This window comes from Delphinapterus leucas, chromosome 7 (genome assembly GCF_059928025.1).
Source record: "Delphinapterus leucas isolate spDelLeu-1000000601 "Yukka" chromosome 7, BTC_Dleu_Yukka2, whole genome shotgun sequence".
NCBI lineage: Eukaryota > Metazoa > Chordata > Mammalia > Artiodactyla > Monodontidae > Delphinapterus > Delphinapterus leucas.
This window is the reverse complement of record NC_143135.1, coordinates 85,931,296-85,946,696: the sequence shown is the minus strand read 5'-3', so window position 1 is coordinate 85,946,696 and position 15,401 is coordinate 85,931,296.

The following is a 15,401-nucleotide window of genomic DNA, read 5'->3' as shown; positions in this document are numbered from 1 at the left end:
ATTGAGTATTTGCTATGAGCCAGATTCTTTTCTAAGTACTTTACATGAATTCATTCATTTAATCTAATCATACTATCATTTAATCAACAAGCATATGAGGAAGTTACTATTATTATCCCCTATGTTTTACAGACAAGGGAATAAGTAAGGCACAGAGAGATTAAGTAACCTACCCAGAGTCACAAAACTAGACAGCACTGAAAATAGAATTTTAATTCAGATACTTGGGTTCCAAAACCATGCTCTTGACTATTTCACCTTTTTGTTTCCTCTAAAAAACTAAACATTTATTGGATGTTTTCTGTTTACCAAGTACAGTGCTGTGTTGTGCATAGATTATCTTATTTGACCCTTACAATAGCCCTAGAAAAGATTTTTTTTCCACTTTACAGACTACCAAACAGAGGCTAAGAGAAACTAAGAAACTTAACCAAATTAGCAACTAGTAAATTATAGAACTAGGTATATTTTCACAAAAGCCTATATACCCAGTATTGGCAAGAGTTTGGGAAAACAGGCACTTTCATGCACTGTTGGAGAAGTTAAATGATATAACCATTGTGGGAGGCAATTTGGCAAACATCATTGGCTTTTGCAGTTTACAATTGGCTAATGTAGTTTTCAAGTGTATTATTTCCTTTAGAAGTCACTATGTACAAAGATTCTTCTATAAAGATGCTTAATAAATAATATTTATAATTGAGGCTGGAGAAATAGCTAATGGTATATCCAAACAAAGGAACACAATGCAGTTATTAAAAATAATGCTGTAGTAGAATATTTTTTACAACATGATCTCATTTTTCTTAAGTAAATATAATATAAATAGAGTTGACTAACCTAGACAGCTAGATAGCAGGTAGGTGGCTGCCTAGGTCACTATATCTAGCCAGATATTTAGATACATAGAGTTACCTAGACATAGAGCTACAACTAGATTTTTTCAATATTAAGAAAATATTTAAAGAGGTTACCTCTCCACAGTAGGATTTCAGATGATTTTTTCTTCTTCTTTGTACTTTTCTATATATTCCAACTATTTTTTCACTTATAATAGGAACTTAAAGAAGGTGTCTCAGGCTCTTATAAAAATTATCTTTCTACCTAAAGTTCACAGACAAGGGCAGGGATTATAGTGCTAGGATAGACAGAAGCCCAGAATAATAGTTAATATTTCCCATAGACCAGTCACAGAAAAGATTAGTCCTTTCCCAAAATTCCCAAGACTCTGGATCTCTTCTCATTAAGGGAATCTAGACAATTCTCTCTTGCCCTGAAGTATTGGGTTTTCATTGATGGTGTTCCCCATAAACTCCAGCCCTAATGGACCTGCTTGTCTGGTGAACCAGGCACCCTAGTCAGAACTCTTTATCTGTTGGTTACAGAAGCCAAACAGAGAAGCATATGGAAAAGTGAGCTTATTAAAAAGATAAAGGGTGTGTGAGAATGCCTTGGGCTCAAACACCAGCTTCATTCTTCTGTGTCTCCACAGACTGGCTTTCTCTGTTTCTCTGCCCCATGTTAGTAGATGGCCCCAAAATGAAAAGGAATCTTGCTTCTTTCCTATCTCGTACTTAAGTCTGGTTTCCTACTATAGGTTAAATATCAACAGATTTCAAGTTAACACAAATGCTTGCAGGTTTCCATCTCTCAGACAGAAAAAAGTACCAGGTACAGACGTGTCTCATTCATGCTGTGAAGCTGATGAACCACTTGTGTGGGGACTGTTCTCCTCTGCGTCGATGGTTGGAAAGAGGTCACTGGGATTCACGGTGTCTTTCTCTGCCCTCACCACACCTTGTTTCAGTTTCTGCCTAAGCAGTTTCCTTTGATCTCAGCTCATCTGGAATTTTCCAAAAAGATACAATAATGACTTCTTTTCTTACCTTTGGTATATATCCTTAAGAACATATTATTTTTTCCTGTTGAAAACCTTTTTTAAGCAAAAATAAATAGCACACTGTAAGTAAATCTGCAACTAACATAAACAAGCTAAATTACCACTGAAAATCCTGTAGCACTGCTGTGAAAAGGCAATGTAAAAATAAACATTAAACATTTTTAAAGCACACAAAATCTTCACAGCCTCAGGATCAATCTCACAGGCTATCTGGAAAAAAGCCAATTGGCCACCTTGGCTCAGGCATCCACCCTTGTTGTCACAGCGAGGGCCAGCACTTGGGTTCTGGGGTACCCTGTGGAGCCAACCTGTGACCCTGTGGATAGAAGGAGTGGTTTCCAGAAACAGGGGGCTTTTGCGAGCTGAGCAGACGCTCCCAAGGGGCATCCTGAGGCCGACTACTCGCCATCTCTCTTGGCGCACATTGTGGTTGGGATCTCACAGGTTAGCGTCCAGCAGCCCTTGTTTCAAGTCGGTGAGCCCTGTCAGGGTAAGAGCAGGGGCAGCCTTACCTCCAGCTTCTTTTGTATCTTCCTCAGCACAGCAGGCTTTCAATATTTATTGTTTGATTGCCTGAGAGAAATGCCAGACTTTAACACAAACCAATAACAAGGTGTAAACACCCTAAAACTGGCTTTCAAGTGATGAAGCCAAACAATTCTGCCCTGGAATCAGAACTAAGGATGAGTTGCTTTTTTTTTTATTTTTTATTTATTTTTTATTTTTTTACATCTTTATTGGAGTATAATTGCTTTACAATGGTGTGTTAGTTTCTGCTTTATAACAAAGTGAATCAGTTATACATATACATATGTTCCCATATCTCTTCCGTCTTGCGTCTCCCTCCCTCCCACCCTCCCTATCCCACAATTCCAGGCGGTCACAAAGCACCGAGCTGATCTCCCTGTGCTATGCGGCTGCTTCCCACTAGCTATCTACCTTACGTTTGGTAGTGTATATATGTCCATGCCTCTCTCTCGCTTTGTCACAACTCACTCTTCCCCCTCCCCATATCCTCAAGTCCATTCTCTAGTAGGTCTGTGTCTTTATTCCTGTCTTACCCCTAGGTTCTTCATGACATTTTTTTTTCTTAAATTCAATATATATGTGTTAGCATACGGTATTTGTCTTTCTCTTTCTGACTTACTTCACTCTGTATGACAGACTCTAGGTCTATCCACCTCATTACAAATAGCTCAATTTTGTTTCATTTTATGGCTGAGTAATATTCCATTGTATACATGGGACACATCTTCTTTATCCATTCATCCGATGATGGACACTTAGGTTGTTTCCATGTCCTGGCTATTGTAAATAGAGCTGCAATGAACATTTTGGTACATGACTCTTTTTGAATTATGGTTTTCTCAGGGTATGTGTCCAAGAGTGGGATTGCTGGGTCTCATGGTAGTTCTATTTGTAGTTTTTTAAGGAACCTCCATACTGTTCTCCACAGTGGCTGTATCAATTTACTTTCCCACCAGCAGTGCAAGAGGGTTCCCTTTTCTCCACACCCTCTCCAGCATTTATTGTTTGTAGATTTTTTGATGATGGCCATTCTCACCAGTGTGAGATGACATCTCATTGTAGTTTTGATTTGCATTTCTCTAATGATTAATGATGTTGAGCATTCTTTCATGTGTTTGTTGGCAGTCTGTATATCTTCTTTGGACAACTGTCTATTTAGGTCTTCTGCCCATTTTTGGATTGGGTTTTTCTTTTTTTGTTATTGAGCTGCATGAGCTGCTTCTAAATTTTGGAGATTAATCTTTTGCCATTTGCTTCATTTGCATATATTTTATCCCATTCTGAGGGTTGTCTTTTGGTCTTGTTTATGGTTTCCTTTGTTGTGCAAAAGCTTTGAAGTTTCATTAGGTCCCATTTGTTAATTTTTGTTTTTATTTCCATTTCTCTAGGAGGTGGGTCAAAAAGGACCTTGCTGTGATTTATGACATAGAGTGTTCTGCCTATGTTTTCCTCTAAGAGTTTGATAGTTTCTGGCCTTACATTTAGCTCTTTAATCCATTTTGAGCTTATTTTTGTGTATGGTGTTAGGGAGTGATCTAATCTCATACTTTTACATGTACCTGTCCAGTTTTCCCAACACCAATTATTAAAGAGGCTATCCTTTCTCCACTGTATATTCCTGCCTCCTTTATCAAAGATAAGGTGACCATATGTGCGTGGGGTTATCACTGGGCTTTCAATCCTGTTCCATTGATCTATATTTCTGTTTTTGTGCCAGTACCATACTGTCTTGATTACTGTAGCTTTGTAGTATAGTCTGAAGTCAGGGAGCCTGATTCCTCCAGCTCCGTTTTTCATTCTCAAGATTGCTTTGGCTATTCAGGGTCTTTTGTCTTTCCATACAAATTGTGAAAATTTTGGTTCTAGTTCTGTGAAAAATGCCAGTGGTAGTTTGATAAGGATTGCATTGAATCTGTAGATTGCTTTGGGTTGTAGAGTCATTTTCACAATGTTGATTCTTCCAGCCCCAGAACATGGTATATCTCTCCATCTGTTTGTATCATCTTTAATTTCTTTCATCAGTGTCTTATAATTTTCTGCATACAAGTCTTTTGTCTCCTTAGGTAGGTTTATCCTAGATATTTTATTCTTTTTGTTGCAATGGTAAATGGGAGTGTTTTCTTGATTTCACTTTCAGATTTTTCATCATTAGTGTATAGGAATGCCAGAGATTTCTGTGTATTAATTTTGTATCCTGCTACTTTACCAAATTCATTGATTAGCTCTAGTAGTTTTCTGGGAGCATCTTTAGGATTCTCTATGTATAGTATCATGTCATCTGCAAACAGTGACAGCTTTACTTCTTCTTTTCCAATTTGGATTCCTTTTATTTCCTTTTCTTCTCCAATAGCTGTTGCTAAAACTTCCAAAACTATGTTGAATAAGAGTGGTGAGAGTGGGCAACCTTGTCTTCTTCCTGATCTTAGTGGAAATGCTTTCAGTTTTTCACCATTGAGGACGATGTGGGCTGTGGGTTTGTCATATATGGCCTTTAGTATGTTGAGGTAAGTTCCCTCTATGCCTACTTTCTGCAGGGTTTTTATCATAAATAGGTGTTGAATTTTGTTGAAAGCTTTCTCTGCATCTATTGAGATGATCATATGGTTTTTCTCCTTCAATTTGTTAATATGGTGTACCACATTGATTGATTTGTGTATGTTGACGAATCCTTGCATTCCTGGAACAAACCCCACTTGATCATGGTGTATGATCCTTTTAATGTGCTGTTGGATTATGTTTGCTAGTATTTTGTTGAGGATTTTTACATCTATGTTTATCAGTGATATTGGCCTGTAGTTTTCTTTCTTTGTGACATCCTTGTCTGGTTTTGGAATTTGAGAAGGATAGGTGTTAGCTCTTCTCTAAATGTTTGATAGAATTCACCTGTGAAGCCATCTGGTCCTGGGCTTTTGTTTGTTGGAAGATTTTTAATCACAGTTTCAATTTCTGTGCTTGTGATTGGTCTGTTCATATTTTCTATTTCTTCCTGATTCAATCTTGGCAGGTTGTGCATTTCTAAGAATTTGTCCATTTCTTCCAGGTTGTCCATTTTATTGGCATAGAGTTGCTTGTAGTAATCTCTCATGATCTTTTGTATTTCTTCAGTGTCATTTGTTACTTCTCCTTTTTCATTTCTAATTCTATTGATTTGAGTCTTCTCCCTTTTTTTCTTGATGAGTCTGGCTAATGGTTTCTCAATTTTGTTTATCTTCTCAAAGAACCAGCTTTTAGTTTTATTGATCTTTGCTTAAGGATGGGTTTTAGACTGTGTGGTTTTAAGAGATATTTAAGTGGAACTTCATTTACTCTGTGTGTGTGTGTACACATGTATGTGTGTACATGTGTGTATGTGTACATGTGCAGACATGCATGTGGGCATTTTCTCTCCATAGCCCAAATGGAGGAGATGAGAGACTAGAAATCTCCTCCATTTTAATGGCACACAGTTTTCCACACTGGAAGCCTATTAAAAAGATATTTTGGTGTGTGAAACAAAGCAGCAATGTTTGCATAAGAATTCAAACAGAATAGAATTTAGATCCCATCTCCTTGGGCCTACCTGATACCAAGTTCAGACACATTAAGAGAATGCCATTTGGGACCTTGTTTTATTTGGATTTTCTAATCTTCCATATACTCTAATGAGCTTGGTGGGGGGTGGAGCGAATCTTCAGTATCTAGGATACAGCCTCTATCAAGATGATCCAAGAGCTTTCTTCTCTGTGGGCTGCTCTGTGTTGGGGAGTAAGGGAGGAGGGGGTTCGTGCAAATTTCGACCACCTGCCTTTTGGTTCAGCCTCTGTGGAGCCCTGTATTATGAAAGAAGGGCCCAAAAGCCTTCAGCAAAACATCTCTCTCAGAAAGCTCACTGCACTTTAGTATGTTGCATTTGATGAGGATTTAACAAGGGCCTGCAAATCCAATAGTGGCCAGAAGTCAGTGGGCTTGCAGAGTGGAAGGGCAGAGGGTTCTGCTGACTAGTAGCCACCAAACAAAGGGCACATGACCACAGGAATTCCTGACCGTTAGCCCAGACCATATGGACAGGGATGCCCAGTGTTGCTCCTTAGAAATACTGTCTAGGAAAACAAAGGCAGGCACAGCACTGACCACCTCTGACCATTTGTATTTTTTGCTCAGGCCACCATAAAAAGCACTACAGACTGGTTGGCTTAAACAACAGAAATTTATCTTCTCACAGTTCTGGAGACAGAAGGCCAAGACCAAGATGTTGGCAGGGTTGGTTTCTTCTGAGGCCTCTCTCATTGGTTTGTAGATGGCCATCTTCCCTCTGTACATGTCTGTGTCCAAATTTCCTCTTCTTATAAGGACATTGTATTAGGACCCACGTTAATGACCTCATTTTAATTTAATTACCACTTTAAAGACCCTATCTACCAAGCACAGTCATATTCTGAGGTACTGGGGGTTAAGACTTCAAAATATGAATTTTGGGGAGGACACAATTTCGTCCATAACACCATCCAAAAGAACAAGCTGGCCATGTGCATACACCCTCCAAGCCTCTCTGACCCCGTTGTGGAAGAGGGGGTCAGACCAGCACTGTTCCGACATGTGCAATCTCTAGACAGATTGCTTGCATCTCAATCCTGCATATCCAGACACAAGCTGTGAGACCTTAGGTAAGTTACTTGTCCTCTCTGGGCCACAGTTTCTCAGATGCAAAATGGGGATGATTATAATAGTACTTAAGTCCTATGACATAGGATCTTCATGACAATTGAATGGGTTCACACACATAAAAGGCTTAGAACAGCACAAAGTACTGTTCAAAGTAACAAAGTAAATGCTTAGTAAACATTAACAATTATTATTAATTGAGCCCCTAAGCATCCCAGCTAATTACTGGCCCGGCCTGGGTGGAGATCTGTTGGATCTACCCAAAGCATGATTGGAGGTGCCTTTAAGGGACACTAACTGAGGATAGTCTTGAACCGAGATAAGTGAGCCTGACCACAACCTGTTAGCCCCAAATTTGGGAACAAATACCCATCCACCTTCCAGGAGCAACAGTTCACTTTTTTAACTTGTGCCTCTGAATACTTAAGCCTTCTGCTTATATTAAATGAATTTGCATCCACTTGAAAGTTCCTCTGTACGGGTTGAATTGGCAGGCAATGAATTTTTCCCTTTGTTTTTCTTGTTCTCACTGAAGACTACAAAGAAAAGTTTAAAGTAATCCTTGAAAGACAAAAGTCTTCAAGTGACTCTTCTTTTCCAAGCCTATTTAGTCTTGCCTATAGCTAATCAGTTTGCTTGCCAAAGCAGACCCTAGATCTGCTGGAAATACATGACAAGGAGGAATATATAAAGACAAGTGAAATTTTACTCTGATATGCTGGGTGTCTGTCATTTGATGGTGCTGGGTCTCTAGCTTTACAACTGCGCCAGAGTCAATGGAATCCCTCACTTCCATCGCAGAAGTGGAATGCCCTCACTGACATCAACAGACATTTTTTTAAAGAAGCTACTATGTACATATCACTGCCCAGCGGTGGGAAACAAAGATATGTAGCAATGAATAAGCAAGTTCCTTGAGGGGGCCGAGAGTACAGCGGGACGGACCTCCCTCATGATCAACGATAAAAAGATGGAAGAATTATAACCACACTACTTGGGAGCACCGGGAGCCAATACTTGTGACCTGTGATGGGGGAAGGCTGTATTTGAGATTAACCCTTTCAAGGATGAGTAGACAGGTAGCAAAATGGGGATAAAGACCTTCACAACAGAGTAAACAGACTAAGTAAAAGGGACAGGGGCTTAAAACTGCTTGAGGTGATGAAGTAATATCATTGACAGCAGCACAGGGAGTGCTGAGAAGATACTGAAACCCACGAATACCACCAATTTGGAAATCCTTCACTTACTGGGACAGGCTTCATTACACAGGTACACAGAGACCAAGCTCACCTGCCTTCCTCATTTAATACTGATCCCTACCTTCATTCCCATTTACTGCTTGTTTTCCTAGTCTTCTCCTATGAACTGGCTGTTGAAAAGCCTCCTAGGACATTTCCATCACTGCAGAAAGTTCTGTTGGCCAACACTATCTTATAGAAATTATTCAAGGCAGATGGTGGGTTTGGGACAGGTTTGGGACAAAGCAACGCCGTAAACATCGCTTAGGGAAGTTAGAAGTCAAAACATGACAGTTATTTAATGTATAATTGTATTTGCCTTTGCCAACAAAGCATCTAAATAGTCTGTATTCTAAGGGAGGACCTGATTTAGACCATGTTGTTGTTAACATCTTCAGTCTCAGATATTTCTTCAGAGTTTCGTGTAGCACTTGGTAACTTAACTATTATTTAGAACCTAACCATCCCTATGTTGTTGATGTCATTTTTGTGTTCTTTGTGTATGTGCACAAACCCATATGCTTGTTCCATCTCTTGAGAAGGTTTTTAGTTCCTTAAATGCAAGGATTTGTTCTTTTAACTCTTTGTACTCCTAGTGCCAAGCCTAGTGCTTTGTACATAGAAAATGTTCAAAAAACATATGTTGGCTAATAACAGCATGCAAGGCTCTCTCTGTCTTAGTCCTGCTTTCCTTTAGAGCCTCATGATTCTCATTTCCAGACCTGCTCTTTCCAGTTCATTTCTCTGAGCACCATGCAGTTCCCCCAATGCTCCAGGCATTATATGGTCCCAGGTCTTTGCATATACTATTCCCACCAGCCTTCCCCTGTGCCTGCCTAGCTTTTTCTCACCCTTTGGGAATCAACATAAACTACCTGTTCCTCACCTTACCTGACCTCCAGGCCCAGTTAGCTGCCCCTCCTAGAAGCTCCCTCTGTCCCCCTTTGAGGATCAGTGGCCAGTTTAGCTTCTGTGTCCTCCATGAGATCATGAGCTCTGTGAGGTTGGAATATAGCTTTTTCTTGGTTGTGTCCCCAGAACTGAGGATAATGTCTGGCACATAGAAATCTCACAAATGTTTATGAAATACATGAATGAATTAGCAAGCCATAGAAATAATTGCTTATCAGATAAGTTTGGCTGAAGATTTATAGATATGCTGTGGACCCATACCACTCATCTTTTGACATTTCTTTCTCTCTATCACTTAAAATTCAGACAAATAAAAATGACAAACCCAGCACTCAGGAGAAACATCTCAGAGGTGGAGACAGGGGCTTGAGATGGAGAAAGAGCACATAAATGGATGAAAAAATATATATATATATATATTTATATGAGGCTTTAATTTATTTAACTTTAAAAGATTATACAGCATTTGGGTTCTGGAATCCCTAAGAATATGGTTTAGACTTGGATTTGGTAGTAAATATCCACATTTACATTCATTATGTATAATTATTACTCCAGTAGAGCAGGTGAGGTCTGAGTTTTAACAGTCATGAATAAAGAATGAGAAAAGAGATAACGCATGTAAACATACTTAGTGAACTGTAATTTCTATGTAACTGTTAACAACAAGTTATTTTTTTCTCTTTTAATTAATAACTATGTTTTTATTATTTTTTTAATATTTTTACTGGAGTATAATTGCTTTACAATGGTGTGTTAGTTTCTGCTGTATAACAAAGTGAATCAGCTCTACATATACATATATCCCCATATCTCCTCCCTCTTTACGTCTCCCTCCCACCCTCCCTATCCCACCCCTCTAGGTAGTCACAAAGCACCGAGCTGATCTCCCTGTGCTATGTGGCTGCGTCCCACTAGCTATCTATTTTACCTTGGAAGTGTATATATGTCCATGCCACTCTTTCACTTTGTTCCAGCCTACCCTTCCCCCTTCCCGTGTCCTCAAGTTCATTCTCTAGTAGGTCTGTGTCTTTATTCCTGTCCTACCCCTAGGTTCTTCATAACCTTTTTTTTTTTTAGATTCCATATATATGTGTTAGCATACGGTATTTGTTTTTCTCTTTCTGACTTGCTTCACTGTGTATGACAGACTCTAGGTCCATCCACCTCATTACAAATAACTCAATTTTGTTCCTTTTTATGGCTGAGTCATATTCCATTGTATATATGTGCCACATCTTCTTTATCCATTCATCTGCCGATGGACACTTAGGTTGGTTCCATGTCCTGGCTATTGTAAATAGCGCTGCAATGAACATTTTGCTACATGACTCTTTTTGAATTATGGTTTTCTCAGGGTATGTGCCCAGTAGTAGGATTGCTGGGTCATATGGTAGTTCTATTTTTAGTTTTTTAATGAACCTCCATACTGTTCTCCATAGTGGCTGTACCAATTTACATTCCCACCAACAGTGCAAGAGGGTTCTCTTTTCTCCACACCCTCTCCAGCATTTATTGTTTGCAGATTTTTTGATGATGGCCATTCTGACCAGTGTGAGATGATATCTCATTGTAGTTTTGATTTGCATTTCCCTAATGATTAGTGATGTTGAGCATCCTTTCATGTGTTTGTTGGCAATCTCTATATCTTCTTTGGAGAAATGTCTATTTAGGTCTTCTGCCCACTTTTGGATTGGGTTGTTTGTGTTTTTGATATTGAGCTGCATGAGCTGCTTATAAATTTTGGAGATTAATCCTTTGTCAGTTGCTTCATTTGCAAATATTTTCTCCCATTCTGAGGGTTGTCTTTTCATCTTGTTTATGGTTTCCTTTGCTGTGCAAAAGCTTTTAAGTTTCATTAGGTCCCATTTGTTTATTTTTGTTTTTATTTCCATTTCTCTAGGAGGTGGGTCAAAAAGGATCTCGCTGTGATTTATGTCATAGAATGTTCTTGCCTATGTTTTCCTCTAAGAGCTTTATAGTGTCTGGCCTTACATTTAGGTCTTTAATCCATTTTGAGTTTATTTTTGTGTATGGTGTTAAGGAGTGTTCTAATTTCATTCTTTTACATGTAGCTGTCCAGTTTTCCCAGCAACACTTATTGAAGGGGCTGTCTTTTCTCCCAAGTTATTGTTTTAATGGTCAGTTATCGTCAATGTAAGAAGCATGCCGTCCGTGGCAGGGTCTATCAGTCAGGATGCAGACAAAAAATAAATGGCTCACTTAAACCAAGTAATAGAGGAGAGCTTAGTGAAAGAACTATCTACAAAGATGTAGGTAAGGTACGCTAGTAGATCAAAGTGAGGGAGAGGAGAGTGAGACTAGCTATCTGCTCCCTTGACCATGGCTGGACTCTTTCCCTCTACCAAAGACCAAAACCTGTCAGACAGACCTCTACAGCTGCTTTCTCTCTCTGGGTTCTGGTAACTGCTCCCTTGTCTTGCTGCTTCAAGCTTAGGAAAGTAATATCTCCCTACAATTGCTAGTTCTGTAGTGCTTCATCATTCTCTGCTGGTTCACTTTGACATTGCCTACTTTACCTACATCTTTGTAAACAGTTCTTTCACCAAAAGTATATTTTTAATGTACTAGCTTTTAAGCTGGGTGGCAAGTTCCTGGTATTTAATTTTTTACACATATATTACATATATATTATAAAACATAGCTTTAAGAATTCACTTGTTTTATAACATACGTGTTATATATTGTATGTATCAAATATTGCAGGATATAAAATAATTTAAATGTTTTCAGAGTTTTATTGGTGTTTGGTGACAAATTAATTTTAACTATTTTATCTTTTAGTTTTTACAGAATTTTACTTCTTTTGCTGCATTTCATAAATATTTCAACAACAATTTTTAGTTTTTCAAACAGGGAACAGAGGGTGCTACCTTGAAGTAATGGTAATGTGCTTAATTCTTTTCCTTTGTATGAGGAAATGGATGTCAGTCTCTATGTCAGACCCTCGAGACATCTTTAAAAGATTATTTTTCCACTCCAGCCCAGATGGTCATGATGACCCTAAAGACAGCTAGTGCAACACTTGTGCCTAAAAGCACAACTCCAAATATCTCAACATTGTTGCAGGTCCACTTTCTTCCAAGGAAGCAATGAAGATGATGTGTGCAAGCTATGGAGCAGGCTTGCTGTGCTCAATTTGGTGACATCTATGTGGTGCCTACTGTGTGCCCAGCATTGTGGTGAGCACTGAGGATGCAGTAAAAACTAAGAAAAACAGACATAGCTTCTGGTCTCCAAGAAATCACCTCATGTGCAGAGGCTGACAAGTAAACACAAGTGCAGCAATGTCAAAGAAACACACATAACTCGGGTACGGGAAAGGTTAACTTTAAGTTGTGGGGAGGAGGTAGATGGTGAATTAGAAAAAGCTTGTAGGGCTTCCCTCGTGGTGCAGTGGTTAAGAATCTGCCTGCCAATGCAGGGGACACGGGTTCAAGCCCTGGTCCAGGAAGATCCCACATGCCACAGAACAACTGAGCCCGTGAGCCGCAACTATGGAGGCTGTGTTCTAGAACCCACGAGCCACAACTACTGAGCCCGCATGGGACAAATACTGAAGCCCACGTGCCTAGAGCCCGTGCTCCACAAGAGAAGCCACCGCAATGAGAAGTCCATGCACCACAACGAAGAGTGGCCCCCACTCACCCCAACTAGAGAAAGCCCGCGCAGCAACAGAGACCCAATGCAGCCAAAAGTAAATGTAAATAAAATAAATAAATTTTTAAAAAAAGGAAAAGAAAAAGCTTGTGAGCTTATGATTCTTTAGGGAGAGGAGGCACCATGTGCAAAGACAGGATAGGGACGGGGTGGTGTCACATGACATCCACTAAGTAGATACATTAAACTGCCCCCAAATTTCATTAAAATAAGAAAATTACATAGCATGGGAACAAGAAGGGTACCATCAGCATACCAGGAATTTTGAGAATTTCATGAATCCACCCTTTAACTGTCAGTCCTCCATTCTTAAAACTGGGGATGCACAGGTTATATTAAAAATTACTTTAAAATTTTCTCTGCAAAACTTAATACCTAACTGTATATGACTTTGACCAATATTAAAAATTATTTTACTTCTGAGCATTCTGAAAACTAAAGTAAAGGGAAAAAACTGTCTCAGAACCACTAACACAGTAGTTGGAAATTTTTTTAAAAAAGGGATAACAAAAACCCAGGTCATCAGGCATTCTCTAGAATTAAATCATAGCTGACTCCGTGGAAATGTGGCCCTGCAAGACCTTCACTGTGGCCTTCCTTGCCCCAAGCCCCCTCCACAGATATAATCATTCCCAGTTTCCATGGATCTTTTCAAAGAACTAGAGAGCTATTACTCTCAGATAGAGGCACATGGTATTACTTCAACAACCTGGTCAGAATAAGGCTTTTTGAATTACTCACTAGGTGGGTTAAGAACTGATAGTCTGAGTTCCCAGTATTTCTATCAGAAGACAGCCAACTGCAAGTACTTGATTCCTCTTTCAAATGGCTGATTCTTATCTGGTTTCTTCTGGGTCTCTTCCATTTCCCTTCTGGGTAGCAAGCCCTGCTGGCAGGGATCGTAATTAGGTGTGATTTAAGTACTGCATAATTTGTACAAATCTATAAAATGCCAATGCAAAATCAAGGGAGTTTGGTCAGAGGAAAGTTTATTTTGGAGAGAAGAGGAGAGGGAGAGCAGGTGGCACTAGGCCATCTGCTTCAGAAGGGATAATTAGGATTCTGGTTTTGCTGAGAACATTTTTAGAAAAAGCATTTGCAAGGATTGCTGAAAAGTAGCATCAATCCTGAGAAGGAAGTAGGAAGAGAGAGCAAAGGCTGAGCAGGCCGAGCTCTCCAGATTAAACCAGTGCCAAGTCAACCTTGAAAGTAAAAACTGTCCAAGATCCAACCGGAAGGACATCCTATTGTCTATTTTATCCACTGATATTAGCCAATGCTTTTCATCTCCAGGAAGTGGAGCAGCATTAGAAGAGTTATGGACCAAGATATTTTGAAAATGTGAAGATTTTCTTCCTTCTCAATCTCTGGCCTCTGACTATGTGGCCATTTCTTAGTGCCTCCACCCCTGTCAAGACAAAGTGATTGAGCATATAACTCCTCAATTGTAAATACCCAGGGGGAAAGAAACAAGCTCTTAAAGGTCTTAAGGAAAGAACAAACTAAGGGAGAGAGGGAAGGAAGGGGGGGAGGGAGGGAAGGAGAGGGGAAATGAAGGAAGGAAGGAAGGAAGGAAAGGGAAGGGAAGGGAAGGAGGAGGGAGGGAGGAAGGAAGGAGAGGGAGGGAGAGAACAGAAAAAAAGTGCAAAGAAGAGTATATTGTTGGGCTCTAACTTTTAGAAGATATTGATTTGTGAACAAGCATCATGAATTTATATCAATAAAGATTGGATCTGGTTTCTACACAATTACAATTGTAAAGGTATTTGTGCTGTGTGATTTTAATAAATATTGCACACTTAGCATTTAATGCTTCAGTTTTAATAGTTTCTGTAATGTGAACTAAATTAGTTGATATATTGCAATATTTGCTAGCATCTATTATAATCACTGTAAATACCTTCATCTGTCTATTAAAGGACAATTTCTACTTCATGTTATTATCCTTATACTGAAATAGCACAACACAAATTAGGAATTATATATAGACAAATTAGATTTTCCTACCAGAATTTGGGTTTTTCATGTGAAAATTTCAGTGATAGAGTACAAGTTTGGTTAGAAGAGTTTAAATTTAACTCATAATCTGGCATGAAATGAAGTTTAATGGATAATATTGAGTAGAGAGAAACCTTATGAATTCAGATTTCATGAACTTTGCCATGCTTATCTTTGCTATATCCATAAAACATAGTTTCCTAGCAAATTGTTGTTATAAATTCACTTGTACCAAGAAGAAGCTTCTTAATGCTATCTTTAAGAGCCTTGAAGCTTTTAAAAACAAGAATTTAAAAATGTTTCATATGCTACTGTAGATTATAGTCTGTCACAAGAGCTCTGATTACCTTTTCTGGAATAAAACATAATATTAGATCTATACCCATCTAATACATCTGGGAAAATATATCATACTAAAAGTAATGTCTTTTCCAATTCCCCAAGTTGAAAATACTCTTATTAAAAGGTTACAGAGAAATAGTTAACTGAAAGAAAAAAAT